The sequence below is a fragment of the Meleagris gallopavo genome, chromosome 7 (assembly GCF_000146605.3).
Source record: "Meleagris gallopavo isolate NT-WF06-2002-E0010 breed Aviagen turkey brand Nicholas breeding stock chromosome 7, Turkey_5.1, whole genome shotgun sequence".
Taxonomy (NCBI): Eukaryota; Metazoa; Chordata; class Aves; order Galliformes; family Phasianidae; genus Meleagris; species Meleagris gallopavo.
In genome coordinates this window covers 10,205,760-10,222,405 of record NC_015017.2, presented here as the reverse complement: position 1 = coordinate 10,222,405, position 16,646 = coordinate 10,205,760, and positions in this window count along the sequence as shown.

Genomic DNA, 16,646 nt, shown 5'->3' with positions numbered 1-16,646 from the left:
ATGGCTGTAGCCTCTGCAGTGACTAGCCAGGTGGAGCTGGCCTGAAGCAGAATGGCTGGGGGTGCCCTGAAGAGAAATTCTCCTTGGAAAGGTTGGCAGTGAGCTAACAGATGCACCTGGAATCTGAAGTTCAAGGAGAAAACTCAGGACAGAGCCATGACAGGGAGAAGAAAAATAGTTTGGGAACTGTATACCAGGTTCAACTTTGCTAAAGTTTCCTCTTTCCTCAGAGATGTACCCTGAAGCAAGGGACTAAAATAGACTTGGATGTGTTCCAGGCTCTGTAGTGTGGTAAATGCATATTGCTCTCTTCCCTCGCTTCAGGAACCATAGTGTTAAAACAAAGCCAAGAATCAATTATATTCCTGTATTCCCTGGCAGTCAAAGCTTGTGTTTCAGGAACAAACTCTTGGGGTTATAATCAAACAACAGCATCAATCTTCCCTGTTAGATTTGAGCAGTTGATTGTGCTAAGTAATACTTTGTGGTCTGTTTTAGAGAAAACATGTGGCTCAGTCTACAGCTAGTGGGGCTGCCTTCTCTTACACTAGCTGAACATCTCAAGTCTCCCCTTGTCTACCTTTTTTTTTTCTTTTTCTTTTAAAGCAAAAGCCCTAAGAAAGTGTCAGAGAAATTTGTCTTTGTTTCTGATATCATGTCCAACTTTTGGTTATGAATGCTTTGACTAGAAGGCTATCAGAAGCTGTTCTGATAAATAAGTGTTGTAAGGTCCATTACTTCTGTGTTTTTGTTAATTCACTGGGGAGATATAGCGGGAATTGCTTAGAAATATGTCTGCAGATGCTTTGCTGCTATTCTTATATCTCTTGTGCTAGTTAACACAGGATGAGCAAAAGAGCAGAATGGTTGTCCATTTTGTTCTCGTATGTAGCTTGGTTGTGCAGTCATGTACATAAACTACATTCAGTTTTGTTTTCTTTAAAGAGACTTTAATAATGCAAGGCACCTTAAGAAAATATATAATTGTGTGTAGTTTGCTGCTTAACAGTACACGGCTTCCCATTTGAACCACCGCTTCCTTCTGAAAGCGGGCGCGGAGATCATGTCTTCTTCAGATTTAAAGTATGTTTTCTCCTATGTGTACAGTGACAGAATACATAAAGCTGGTCTTTGGGATGTGCGTATGCAAAGTGAGACCGTGATGAAGCATATTTTGAAGTCAGTTTATCATGGCTATTCTGCATATGGCTATTGCTTCCTGTTAGAGAAAGTCACTTCAGCTTCCTTAGCAGCTGTGTCTGTGCCTGCAGGTCCTCCTCTTGTTCTGCTTTTGTTGTGCCAGCCTGAAGCTAGGCTTTTGCTTTTACTGGGATTCTTCTGGGAAGTTGCTTTATATGGTGATCACATGAGATACTCAAGGAAGGTGGAAACAAATACTGAATTGAGATTTTAGCTTTAAATTCCCTCCCCTAACATCCTCATGTAGTCCCCTCCCCCCCAAAAAAGTTTGCAAAAATAAGATTGTTAAATGCTTCTAAAGCTGCAATGACTTCCCATATCTTGTAGACTGGCTGCCTGACATTTTTCTGAATGTCTAACTTCTATCGCATTCACTTGTTTCATGGGCATTAAGTTATTGTTATGCATTTGATAAGAGCTGCATTCCACTCAGGAAGTCAGGCTGGTATATGAAGCACAGACTGTCTGTTTACTGGTGTATTTTGCACTGGGTTTGTGCTGGATTCCAGGCAGTGATTTTTAATCTTGAAGATACCAACTGGTGGCAGAGGCATCTACTGATCTGCAAGATTTTCTGTCTCTTCCCTTATGCTCAAAATGACTTGGCAAATCTTCAGAGCGCTGTTCCCAGCTCTAGGTCTTGTAGAGGAGAACATAGCATGTTCATAATATGCCTGTGCTGGGGCACCAAAGCTGAAACAGCCTTTGTCACTGTGACAGTGTTATCTCAGACAGTACTGCCTAGTACAATGATACTGTAAGTATACCTGTAATGCTCAGTGGGAGAAGGTGCTGGATTCAAATCAGTTTGTTTGCAAAAAAGGACATACTGACTTTCAAATCCTTTCCTTTCTGTAAAAGAGGAGCAAATTACATTTATTTAACTTTCTTTACCCTTTCTTTACATTACGTCTAATCTTAGAACGTATATAAGGACAATGTGTTTTGGTTTTTTGTTTTAGTGTGTGCACACAGCACACACAGAAGACCAGTGGATTAGACTTCTGGGTTGAGGACATGCTTTGAGGTGGCTGCCTTTGCTGAGTGATGCTGTGCACAGTTTGCCACCTTCCTTGCCCAAGAGTGCCAATTGCAAATCTAATCGTGTCTCTTGCCTGGCCCCAGGCACACATGCTCCACCAAATGGAGTCTACTGCTCTCATCCTAATGAATTACTGCAGCTGATTTATGCAACTTTCTTATGATGGAAAAAACTGTAGTGATGCAGTCCTTGTGCTATTTTTTTTTTTTTAACACTATTTTCTTGTGAAGTCTGCATTTTCTTAGCTAATTTACCACATCAAGGTGAAAAACTTCTGCCTTACTGCTTTTCAGTTCTGAAGACCACTAAAAACATTCTGGTCAACAAATGTTAAATTTCCAGTAAAAACTTGGTACCATCCTGAAGTGGTTCCCTTATGGGGAAAACCCACAAACCAGACTGGCCTGGCCAGATACTTTCATCTCCTTAGTTCAGCTGAGTAAATGATTCCTATGGTTCACTCCCTATGCCCCTCTGCTTTATTTACTAACATAATAGTAATGGGATCCAAGACAGAGGGGTTAAAAGCAAAATCTGATTTCTCTTTTTCCTTTTTTTTTTTCTTCTCTCTTTTGAGGACATGACCCTTTCGCATAAATGCTTCTTGTTTTCCCATTGTGGAATGTATGGAGGCAGCAAATAAAGGATACTTAAATTTGACATAATTGTATTTTCTGTAAATATGAAATTCTTTCATTACTGTTGTAATGAAAAGCTTATCCACCCACTCCCAGGAGAAAAGGCAAACCAACATTGGATCAAATACTTAAAAAAACAATAGTAAACAGTGTGAGCAATTAATGCTTTTGGTATCTGCTGAGACTGTAAAACCCTGTATCAGCTTCATAGAGAGTGTCTGTAATAGAAATCTGTGTCTGGTTCATTTTGGATTTTAAGGTTGCAAATTGTTGCAGCTTTGCAAGCTTTCTGCATCAAAGGTGACCAGATGAGTCTGCCAAAGGAGGAAGGATGGATGACACAGACGGGATTCACCTTTGCATTAAATCCTTATGAGAAAGAGGTAACAAGCATGGGGAATGGTTGGTTCTGGGAATGGCCATGAGGGATAGGTCATGTACAGAGGGACGTTGCTTCCTTGCACTTTCTGTGGATGTACAAACATCTGAAACTCCTCAGTTGCAGTAGGACAGAGGACTGGGAAGTAGTGGGAATCGCCCAGCACTGAGAGCTGTGGGATGAGCAATAAAATGCACTTTTTTCTCTCTCATTATTCATGTGAACGGGGATGGTTGGTGAGCAGCAGGACAAGGAACAGAGCTGTCACCCTGGGTTTCTGTGCCTTGAAGGGAACCTGCCTTGCTTTGTAATAGCATGCTCACCTCCAGGAGCTCTCCTTTCTTTTGCCTGTTGTGGAGCTTTGCTTTCACTGCTTTCACCTGAGGTGAGAAGGGCCAGGGTTTTATTGTGGGAGCGTTGTCAGATGTCTGCAGGCCTCCAGCCATAAGGTTTCTGGGTGGTAGGAAGTGCTCCCAGGTGAACGGTGGGAAGAAGATCAGGGTCATGCTTGGACTGTGCTGGGGTTGTGCCATGCCTGCTTACAGCACCAAATGGAACCGAGAAAGAGAACTGATTTTCCTGGATATGTGAACAAGCAGGAAGGTGCTAATCCTGTCTGTTCCACTGAATTGAGAGGGGGAATGCTAGCTGGTTTTTAAAAAGTTGAGTACTTATGTATAACAAAAAAATCCATCTACAATAAAGTAAAAGCAGCAAGAATGCAATTTTAATATAAGCTTTTGCTAGTATAATATGAAATTATTTTTCTGTTGTTATATTAGATGTCAAAGAATTGAAGGCTCAGCCAGAGAACAGCCTGTTTGGTTTATACCTTTTCTTCACAAAATTTGAAAAGAAAATGATGTATTGTTGACATTAAAACAGAAGAGCAATAAGTGATTTAAGATACTCTGTAGAGCAGTCCTCAGTATTTGTCACTTACAAGGACCAGTGTGTTTGCTCTTACATTTCTGATTAATTATAATCACTGCAGTTGCATTCTGTCTCTTTCAGAAACCATAGTAAGCTATCAAAGGGAAAGCCCGCCTCTGTGTGCAGGCATTTCACTGCTATTAGTATCTGAGTACTTAAGCTTATCAAGCTATGGGTTTGTATTCTCAACAGTGCTGAAAGGCAGAGATGTGATTGTTAGTGCTACAAAGGCAGAGAGATTCAAGGCCCAACAGCTAGCACTAGTGGCCAACTAATGTGAAACAAAAACTTGCTTTAAATGAAAAATGAAGTTGTAGGATCTTTTGGTCCTTTGATGAATGTGGTGTTACATAGTGATTGTGAGTTAAGCAGCAGCTCCTTCTCATAGGGCAAGATCTTTTTCCACCCTCTCCTTTGGAATCTCCCTCTTTTCTCTCTCTGTCCAGTCCTGACTTGAAAGCAGAAACAGTATTCTGTCTTTATCAAGCCCTTGGAAACACAGCAGTGTGCTAGGATGCTCAGACGTGGCACTGGTGGAGGCAGAAGTTTATTCTGGGCTGAATTGCTGAGGACTTTGTGCTAGCAATACCAGATGAGGCTGAGAGGGCTGATTGCTGAGCCTATGCAAAGTCCTGGCAGACTTGCATGCATCTTAAATGTGTGCCTGGTAATGAACGTGCTATAGAAGAGACTTGAACATCTGGTCACTTCATTCTAGTATTTCTTAATTTATAAGGATATGAAAATTTGAACATGATATTTGAGATAAAGTTACCAATCTGATAAGATTCGTTACACATGAATGAGCATTGTTCTTGTGAATATGTAATGGAACTATTACTGTATCAGCTGTGCCTGTGGCTCATTAGCAATGTACATTTCTGAGTTGGAAATCTACTTCATCTAAAACTTAAAACTTGTGCGAGTGTCCCACACTCTCTCAGAATGCTGCTGAAGTGCTGCATACCCAGGAAAAATTGTTCTCCATAAATATTCTGCATGTGCAGCTTGGAGAGCAGCTGACTTCTTATTTTAAGAGTCAAAACCTTTGGCAGACAAACTATTTAATGTGTTGCTTTCTGGGGTGCCTTTTCTCAGGAAGGCAGAGCTAGAGAAGGGACAGCCCATAGCCAACTCAGCTGGGGAAAACGCTCTTAATGGAACCTGAAAACAAATAAACTGGTGCAGAAATGAATGTCTAATTTCAAAGACTTTTTCATTCCATGGGAAGAGAATGACCATGTTAATGAACATTAGCAGCACTTACTCATAGTGGTCCTGAGTGAGGAAACAACATCCACTCAATTATTGCTTTCATTCTTTGTCTTTGAAAAGCAGACCAAACTGCTGGTGGTGCTGCTTTTGTTTAAACCTCTGTCCCCTGCCCATCTCCCAGCTGTGATATAAGTAATGGCTTACAGTTTATCCTGACTGTAGGATGCCAGCAGGTGCCCTGGGGTGATGCCATGCTTTCCAGCCCCTGGGGTGCTTGTGGCACTTGCCACGACTTGCTGCATTCTGGGGTCCCAGGGCAGCGCTGTAGTGACTTGCCTCCTGCTGATCTTCTGCACGCTGGTGGCTGTTCTCACCATTCCGTTAGCTGGAGGACAGCACTGGCCAAAGCCAAGCTCTTTGATTTCCTGGTTTTCCTAGGGATTGTGCATTCTGGAAGAAGACAGAACAAGGAATCTTGTTACCCGTATAAACTATGAGGCCTAAATGAAGCAAATGCTTACTGTTGAAGCCCTTTAAGGGAAAGGATCTGTAGCATGTTGGTCAGCTTTCTGGCACCTCCTGCACACCTGGCAGCACAACCAAAGCCAGACACAGTGTTGACATCCTGGGTACAGCATGCCAGCCTTGGGAGGGCTTTGAAGGCAGGAGAAATTACAACAGGTTAAAAAAAATTAACCGTATTGTACTGTGGGAGCCTGAAAAGACAGCAAGCTTCAAGTGACTCCTTAAGTTCCTTCAGATTTTTTTTTGTTTTGTGAAACATGGAGAAATAGAGCTAAGGGTTACTGTGCAAATTTGGGGTAGGATGAGTGCTTCTGTCAGGGTCTCCCAAACCAGCTTTTGGCCGATCTGTCTGCAAATATTACACTCCTTCTGTTGCAAGTAATTTGGATGTTTTTTGTTTTTTTTTCTGAAGACTAGAGCATTGTTTATTAATGCCGACTCAGGCTCTGAATAATCTTGGAGAGCGGTGGGTTTTTTGTTGTTGTTGTTTTTTAATGTTTTTGAAATCATGCTTAATTTTTTTTCCTTTAAGTTGCCACTTGGTGCCACAGTTGCTGGTGCCCCGTGTGGCTAGCTAGGAGTGCCAGCCATATGAGCAGTCTTTTGGATCAGTAAATTTGTCTGTTTTCAGGGCAGGAAAGCATGTTCCTCCTCCATCTTTGCCCCATAACAAAATTACAGCAAACTAGGGAAGAGAATTCTGTTAATCAGAGTAGTCAATTGGGGAATCATTAGCTCAGATTTTAAACACTATTTGTAATTTGCTTTAGGGTCTGTAGCCTAATTCTTTCCTTTGAGTTAATTAAAATATGTTTGAATTTGACAGACATTTCCAAATCTCCCTGCAATCCAGGAGGAAGGGTAGATTTTTTTTCATCCTCCATCAAGTACAGAGGCTCTGAGCACAGAAGAATTTCACTACAATGCTGCAAGGTTGTTTACCTTAGCTCCTTCACAAAAGATAATCCAACAAATTACATTAATTATAAACCAATATGTTCTGTTCAATTCCCACATGAGCCAAACCTGGGTATGAGCATCTGCTCTTATTTTCTGTGCTGGGTTTTGAGGACAAGACTCACAACAATGCTCAATCCATAATTAACAGAAAAATTAAAGATGCAACATCCCTTGCATCCTGCTTTTTGAAGCAGCATGTTTAAAAATATACATGCACTGTCCTGGTAGTTTTATTCAACTTAAACAAAAACAACAAAAACACACACACACAAACAATACTCTATTGTTACCCCTGGTGTGTTTTTGTTTGTTTAAAATATTTACATTTATGTTAGGCTTAAAATAAACATGTAAATACTTTCCATAAGAAAAAAAAGATTCATAATTCCCTCTTGTGCCACTTTTTTTTTTTCTTTTCAATTGTTTGTCTCCCTCCCCCCAAGATGACCTCTTTTCACAAAATGTGGTTTATTCTGCATTAAGGATATTGTTTTCCTTATGAAAAAAGGACTGCTTGGGCTTCTTCTTATTTTACTTTTTTTAAGCAGCATATTTTTTCAGTTTCATTTCATAACAGGAAACAAAAGAGAACGTGATTGTTTGACCTGGTTACCAAAGAAATATTTGGCTAATAAAAATCCCATTTGCGTGATGCCAAGTTCTGCTCATTGTTTATGGTAAGCATGCCTATACAATTATGCTCCATTTGCATGTCTAAGGAGTGGAGGAAAGAACGCTTTTGTGGTTCAGGCACTAACCTGGCACTTGAGATAAGAGATCAGTTCCCAGCTGTGTAGCAGACCAACTTTGAGCGGACTGCAAATTTCTGTGGCTTACTTTTGCAAAGGGGATTAATAATGCTGCTTTTCTCCTATTTTCCATCTTGTTTCTGTAGAAACTCAACCTCTGAAAGCTGTGGGCCCCCACCTGTAGGACTAGGCCTGCTGCAGCCCCTAGTCTGCATCCAGGAGGGACAGCTGCACTGCCTTCACCTCAGGCTGTTGTAGGAGCAGGACTGAAGGCATAGCTGACTTTGTCTAGAGTTATCAGTCAGTGCTTAACAGAGCTCATGCAGCAAGTGGCATAAATGATTGTTTGGTTGCTATGTTCTGTTCCCATTTTATGAAGGAGGAGCTGGACTTTTTGTTAATGATGGCCTTTTTACTCTGTGCAGCCTAGCTGGTGGGTTTGCCTCTACACATGGTGGTGCCAGCAGCGGCTGTGGGCCTATTGGTCTGTTCCCTTGCTGGGACCCTTCACTACTGCTGGAAATGAGCATGGTTGCTGCCCTGCTCATACCACCGCACTGTAGGCAAGTTGGATTTCCTGCATTTCACACAAGCCTTGTTTTAATGAATAAATCATTGATGAGAAGACAATAGAAACTCATTAACTACAGGGAAAAATATAACATGGAAAAGCTTAATGTGTTGGGAAGTGTGTCTTTTGCAGAGAAAGAGAGAGAGAGAGGGGCCACTCCTCTGAAAGCATACAAGGCATACAGCCACCAGAGAGTCAGAAATGTCTCCTGCCCCTCAAGCCTTGCTATGTCCACAGGACCTGCAGCACAACTAGAGCTGCAAGCACACTGCAGAGAGCAGGATGTGGTAAACCCGGCCTCAAGAGGCTCCCTGCTTGGCAGCACAGTGGGAGCTGTGGAGCAGTTCAGCGAGAGATTGCTGCAGCTGTTCTGCAGTGACTGGTTAGTTCAGAGGGTTTTTCTTGTGTAGCTCTAATTGTTGGAAGGGCCCCAAGCTTGGATGCAGTGTTCAGGAACATCAGCCCTTGCTAAGCCCTCAGATCCTCCACACTTATTCTGATGTTCTTGGTGCTCCCCATGCCACCTGCATAGGCAAGGCTCACTCAAGCCGTTCCTAATGGGACAGCAGTGCTCCTGAGGCTGTCGTTCTGGGCGCAATTCCATTTAGACAGTACAGATATATAGTCTTCCTGGGCTGTGTGTGGGTGACTGGTGTCCTTGGTGAGAGAAGCTTTGAGAGAAAGGCGTATCTGAACTAGTCTCCAAACGTAAAAAATAATAAACAGACAGCTCTCAGTTTCTCTCACATCTTTGATCATTTCCCCTCCCACTTAGAATGTGGTCCTTGCATTCTGGGACAGATGGGTGCCAAAACCTCTTCCTTTGCTGGGAGTGCGAGGTTTTCAACTGCGCGGTTTGCAGCGCGCGCTTGAGAAGCCTTCTGCCTTCAGTGCTGCTCCTGGGGAGATGTGTGTTCCTGTGCAGCAAAAGCATGTGCTGTGCAGCAGCTCCTGCTTGGTAGGACTTGGAAAATGACTTCAGAATGGCACAGTGTGAACACTGCATGCCCAATGTGTGATATTAAAACACTCAGAACTGGATCAAATCAAACCCGGTTTTCACCACAAATGTGCAGAGGCTGTTCTTATTTGAAGACTCTTTCCTTGCCAAGTTCCATCTTTCCACACTGAGCTGCTTTAAAGAAAAGGAGGGGAAAAAAAAAAAAAAGACCCTCTGTGTGTATGTATTTATGGAGCTGAACGTTTTTTAATCACATTTAATACAAAAATATTGTCTTTTGGCAGTGAGTCAGCTAGTAGGTGTTGGATCCAGAATGTATTGTAAAATTACGAGTGACTGTAAATGACGTTTACACCCCGTAAATCTGGTAAGGAAGTGTTCAGGTCAAAAAATCAAGGCCTTCAAAGCTGAGAAATGACAGAATTAATAATTGAATTGAGCTCTTTGTGTGTCTGAACATGTGTGTGTATTTATAGTTTCAGTTACGTGACTGCTGACGTTGTTCCATGGGACCCGTCTCTTCTAGTGTGTAGGTGGTGACACAGTTCTCTTGCACTGCATGTTGATTTTCATGACCCAAGCCCTAGAAAGTTACCCCTTGATATCTGTGCTAGGTGACCCAGGCCACAAGACTCCCAAGTTGGGAGCACACCAGTGTGTACACTTGAGCACCAAGCCTATGGACAGGCCATTGCAGGGTCACAGGGACAGGACCATGCTCTGAGTGAATGGTTCTGCCTGTCCCAAAGCCTCAGAAGCCAAAGGTAGCAGTAATTGGTACATGCAGTTTGCTGTTAAAACCATCTCCAAAGAAAGAGGTTCCATGGCTTCCCATATGAGGCATGTTCCAGTGCAAAGCTACTTTTACATTTCTTTATTCCATCTAGTCACAATCAAAGTGATGTTTGCAGTGTATCGAGGTAATTCCTTTCTGTGCTATTTCTAATATTGCTGGAGAGCAATTGCTCAGTGTCTTTTACGTAACCTCTTTTGGAAGAGCCTTATCGTGTAATCTGGTGTTTCTAAACAAAAGTTTACAATAAAAGCTGTCATTTGGAGCAAAGACTCAAAAAGCAAGGGCATGTCTGTGTGTTATTTCATTGGTTCTGCATTGCAGAACATTTTGGAACCCACCACAGCTCAAAAGGAAAACCTTCAGAAAGCATTTTTATATTATTGGATTTTTGAGTTATTTTCAATTTGGGGATATTAGGTTTCCACATATTATGGTTGGCTTAAGCTTTCTTATTTGCTTGAGGTTTTCTGCTTTTAGAATGATTTTTTTTAATGGTATTTTTTTTTTTCGTCCAGTTTTAAAGCAATGTGTTCATTATACTTGGTTCTGCAGTTTGGAGTCACTTGGAGGATTAAATGGCCTTTCAACATGTGTAAGGAGTTTAACCAAATTAAGTGGCATTTATTGAATGATCTTGTTTTTATTTATTTACAAAGTTCACTAGGATATTACTCACGATGGCTCAAGTCTGATTTTGATCTGAGGTCCTGGCCTGAGCAAGGGACCAAGAGAAGGACAAATTAAGCCAGAACATCAGTAACAACTCTTTCAAATTAAGTTGTAAAGTAAGTGAAAACTGTGCAGAGGAAAACAGAGAATGGGGAAACCCACTGTTCCTGCAGTGTGGTGAGGTGGTGGTGTGGCCAGAGCAGAGCTGGCCACGAGTATCTCAGAGCAGCAGCCAAGGCAGCTGCCTTGCTCTTGGCAAGGTGCAAGCTGGGCTCTCACTTGGCTTCTACCCTCAGCAGGTGGGAAAGGTTTTGACTTGATGTTTGTATCACTTAACCTAGGCCTCTAAGGAAGTCTCCAGCTCAGATATCAGTGCAGCGAGGAGTTTCCTTTCTCTTCCAGCTTGCACTGAGGAGCTAGGCTGCCTGGGTTTGATGAGCAGACAGGGAGGCTGGTTTCATGTAGGGCACGAGCACTCCCCCAGCAGACAGCTGCCCACCTTGTGGGTCTCAGCTCTCATCCTCCATGGGGTGCCTTACTGTAGGCATCTCTGGACGCGGCCTCTGCGACAGTCGCATCCAAGCTTTTTATCTCTGTAAAATTTACTGTGTCCCTTTTCTTGCATTTAGAAAAATTAGGCTGTTACAAAACAGCTGGCTGCTTTGAGGGCGTGCAAGTGTGTGTCTGACAGCACATGCTTTTACTTTTTAATGAACTATTTTCCCTGGCTTCATCTTACTTCCACAGTCTATTTTTGTTGTTGTAATGACACTGGTCAGTGAAGCTCAGAGGAAATCAGTCATCAAGATGCATGGTGCTGAAGTGGTGTTTCTGCTAGGGTGAGGATTGTGTTAATGCCTTTGGAGATTTCTTGCTGTTGTCACTGCTGCATCAACACTATAATGCAGAACTACCTAAATTGAACCAAGAGGCAAAATGTGGAGCTATGTAACTAAGTTATCTGAGAAAAATTTCTTGGGACATTCATTTTAACTCATGCTAGGACAGTCAAAGTGACCCCTAATATGTTCTGTTGGGATGCCTGGCATCTGTTATTCTAATGCACAGGATTTTCTTCTGTTTCCTCACTAGCAAATCTGGCCCGGAATCTGTGAAACTTCAACCTTTTGAAAGTGTGGAAGAAAACTAAAATAATGAGATTTTGGAAAGTGAGGTTCTTTAATTAGTCAGGGTTAGATCAGAGTTTAAAGTAAAAGTCCTCTCACAGAGGCCATCAGTAACTTTTTTTGGGCAGCTGTTTCACAACTTCCCTCTTTCCCTGTCCTCTTCCTCCTGCAGGCTCATCTTTCCTATACTGTTCTGTGCTGCCGTTCTCTCAGTTCAGGTTTATTTGAGCCTGGTCTATGAACCTAATTCTGCAGTAGGTGGTTACATTGTATCAAACAGATTGGATTTCTTGAGGCCTGAAGAAATAGTGTTGGTTATCTTCCCTTAAGTTTCCCCAGTTCCTTAATCATTATGACATTTCTAGGATATTCCTTTTGCTTTCACTGCTTTCACTTGCTTCACTTCTTATCCCTGCTCAGTTCCTTCACATCTTTGCAGAATTACCTGAATAAACATTCATTCTTTTTGGGGAGGCAATGAGGGGCAAAGTGAAACACTGACTGTTTTGCTCAGCAGCCCTAGTAGCTTTTGGTTTCCACTACTGCTGTAATACTTTCAAATACATAGATGGTGATGTATTTATGCTTCTCTATGCACAGCCTTAAAATGTAATAAATCTAATTATTCTTGAGTTTTCCCTTCAGAGGTTCTATCTCAGTGAGGTAAGGTCTTGAAAGATATAAGTGATCCGTACCCTCCAAATGTCTTGTTCTTTAGAATAAACTCTGCTTATTTACTGGTTCTGGGGCTTTTCTGTGATTCTTTACACAGTGGATATGCTCAGATAGCAGAGTAATAAAGGACTCCTAATCCTATTACTTAGTCTTTAATAACTCATGAAATAAAACTACTTGAAAATCATTTTTTCACAGAGAGAACTGTCTCTTTCCTTCCTGTTTAGGCAATAACCCATGATATTTGAGACTGCAAACATGGGAAATCCTATTCCTTTTTTTACTCAATTTTTATTCCAGTGTTGATCGTATTTTTACCTAAAACTAAATTTCATCAGCTTCGGATGTCTTGTTAACACAAAATTAAGACAACAACAACTTGTAAATTGTAAAATTTATGAAAATAAAAATGGATTAATATTTGATGAAGCATCCACAAAGAGAGACTTAATTGTTCATGTATTATTTATGGTCTGTGGGGAACAATTTATCTTGTTTTTACCCTTTAGAGCAGTCCCTGAGAGCTGTGATGCAGAGCCATTTTCGGAGCAGGCAGGGTTGATGTTTCTTCTTCCTGGGGGCTCTTCCTCTCAGTAGCTGGCAGAAGGCAAGTAGCAAGCCCTGTGCTGCTCGCAGCCAGATCCCACCTTCCCCTGCAGACTTGCTCTTGGGTTCTGATGTGGGCTCTGGCTAGTGAGCAGAGGATGTGGTGCGAGTAGTCCTGCTGTTGTCCAGTTATTCCTTCTTTATATTTTCTGGCTCACTTCGAGCTGAGGCAGCAGCAGCTCTCTGAGATGACAATGCAGATGGCACTGTCAAGTGCTCACAGCTGCTCGCAGCATGGCTTCTTACAGTCCAGGCCAACCTGCTCTTAGGCCCCAGGCTACTGTCTCTGGGGCTTGCCCTGGTATCTTGCATCAACCTGTGTGTGGTGGCACAGCATGAAATTGTCCAGCCTGTGAGCTTGGCAGCTCCACTGCAATCTTCAACAATTTGACGCTCCTTTCTGAGATCAGGGTGGACTGGTGGGGGAATTTTGTGCTGCAGGTGGGTAGAACACAAAGCCTGCTGGATGACTTCTGATTAGTCGTTAGTTGGGTTCATATTTGTGCGTGTATCTATGTATACTCTCTTTGAAGGCTAGATGAGTAGATCACAGTATGAGTATGTGCCTTCTCTTCTTATGGATGCATGAAAGCAGTTTTGTCTCTTCACCTGCCTTGGACATCTTTTTATCTTTTTTTTTTTGGTCTTTTCCCTCCCTCCACCTTCATTGTCTGTTCATGCAGATGAGATTTGGGAAGAAATGGGAGATGGAACCTCTCCTTTTCCTTGGGAAAGAGAACTTGGCGATGACAGTCAATACAATAGAAAATGTTTCTCTACTCCACCAGCATATAAGTACTTACGGGGGCTTCTCATTAGTGAATGTTGTTGCAGGCAATAATGTGAGGTCTAAGAGTCACTTCGCTAGAGATCAACTTTTGATAAATATATTTTAATTTCTTTATTGAGTTTTAAAGTACAACAGCCATTGTTGAATAGGTGCAACTGAAAACATGTTAAATAGCCTTCAACTCTTCACATTTGTATTGAACATCATCTCCAGGAATGACATTTCTTGTTACCATGGAAACAAATTTGACATTTCAAAAATACATTTATTGCTGGGTCACTAAGATAGGAATTCTGAAAGAAAAAAGGTCAGAATATTTCCTTGTTTCAGAGATATTATACAGTTTGCTATATTCTTTTGGAGGAAAAAAATATATATATGGTATCGTTTGTAAAATAGCAGCCTCCAGCTTGATCCAGTTTGAAAATATTTTGACGTGTTGGTGGCAGTGTTACAGGTCAATAAAACGAGTTTCAGTCTCTGGGATTTTGCAAGGTGATTGAAACTGTTTCTTGGATCAAGACCTTTTCTGGATCAGTTCTTGTTCCTAAGGACTTTCAGTCATGAGTTTCATAATTGCACTAGATGTTCTCTACTTTGTTTATCCTTATAGAAAACAATTGAAAAATAAGTGTCAAGACTTTATTTTATACCCAGGGAAAAAAAAAGTTTAACTGGAATTTTGCCAAAGTTTTATCCCAGATAATGTATTTAAAATAAATTTTGGAAATTAAGTAATCAGAGCTAAGGATTGGTACTGCTTCATTCAGTGTTTTATTAAGATGGGTCAAACTGCTCTTTACTGCTTTAGTGTAGCTTTATAATGATATATTATAAAATGAAATACTGATAAAAATGAAAGGACTGATTACCAGTGAAAATGAAATTAATGACTGCATGAAGTTGAAATACTGATTTCCAAGTGATTTACCTTTTACACGTAGTTTTTGAAAGCTAACCATGATTGGAGTGTAGAATATAGCCTGCAGCATGATCTTTATCATTTGTATGTGCAAATAATGTCATTGAGCAAGGAAAAAAAGTAGGAGGGAGAAGAGGGGATTGTGATTTTTGGAAAAGTCCAGATCATGTAAATACTACTGAGCAACCACAGCAGATGTATGTGTGGAGAAGCATGTGTAGGTTTGACCTCATGCAGACTCTGAACCTGGTACAAGGCAGTCCTGTTCTGTGCACCTGATTTCCTCCTGTATCCTGTGAAGCTGTCCTAGAAAGGCTGTTTGGCTTCCAGACCACAGCTGGCTTGTATCTGGCCAGCCTAGTGCATAGACAGCATCAGTGGGTGTCTGCCTGCCCACATCTGTGTAGATGTATGTCCACAGAGAGTCAACATAAATGTATTTTGTTAGCAAAAGAAATATTACTGGGGTGGAGTTGCTCCACTCTTCTCAAGTCTGTATTTCTGCTGCTTTGTCCCACAAATGTTTTCTGAGCATCGCAAGAGGGAGAATCTCCTGATTCAAAGCCATTTCAGAAGCAACATTAATTACCATGCCAAGCTGAATTTTCATTGTGCTATGCAGGGACTGGGGAGGAGTACCTCCCATTAATATCAATAGATGAGTTCTGTGATTAAATGCTCAAGGACCACACAGAAAAGTGACCTACTTAGGTATTAACACTGCTGTTGCAGTGTTGTAGACTCATACCTGCCTTCAAATTCAGAATGACTTTCACATCTTAAAATGTAGCAATCCAATTTTATTGTATAAGAGGAAAAAAAAAAAAATCTGCCTTTGGTCACCAGGGATATCAGTGAATAACCAGGATATGGGTGAATAACAGAAATTTTTGAATAGTCTTTCCTCCTTCTCCTTTTTACAGTGAGAGCTGCCTGGACTGAGCTCTGCTCCTCTTTGCGTCTGGACTTGCATGAAATGAAACCAGGCCAGCAGTTTGTCTACTCCAAATAAAGTGTAAATGGAAAATGTATAATACATGCATTTAAAGAAAAAAAAAATGTGCAGGACGCATTTATGCGTGTCTCGCATGTGCAAAAGAAAGGATCTTTGTTTTCTGCTCCTTTCTTTCAAGTACCTTGTTTCTGCTTAGAAAGCAAAGTGTTAAGTATTTGCAAATACAACAGCAGTGCAAACATGTTAGCTTAAAACTTCTCCCCAGCTGTATCTTCAATGACCTTGGACATTATAGACCACTTACTGAAAAGAGATGTTGCCCAGGCCACTGGGGTTATCTGCTGCCCTCTCTGAGCACGTTCCCTCCAATAGCTCACCTAGCTGACTTAGGAGGGGGAATGGGTTTCAGCAGCATTACAAGTAGTGTTGATGCTACAGAGGCAGAGGTGCTCCTGAGATTAGCATCTGTGTTTATGGTGCTGAGTAAAGCCAAGTCAAACTTGAATATAAAGACACTAGTTAATATTTTAAGTAAGTCTCAAATTAGCTGCAAAACTAACAGGAATGCTTTCTTAGTATTGGCATCTCTGAAGTACTCTGGAACAGTCTGGTACACCTTCTTTGGGCTCACTGGAGAGCTCGTGAGCTGAGTGTGGCTCATTCAGTACTACATGTACACAGGGTTGGAATCCCAAATAATGAGCAGAATACTGTGTAGTCCACAGTAATGCAGAATAAGAATAAGAAGTATACCTGACAGAGTCCATCTTTTGTTTGTTGAGGCTCATGCTTGTTTTACTAGCATTGTCGTGACTGGCTGGCTTCTGATTGTGGAAATAAAAGTGTGACTTTATGTCCTTCCCCAGGACCAGAAAAAAGGAGAAACCAGAATAGGCAGAAAAAGCAACCCCAACTGCCTTGTCAATAAAAAAT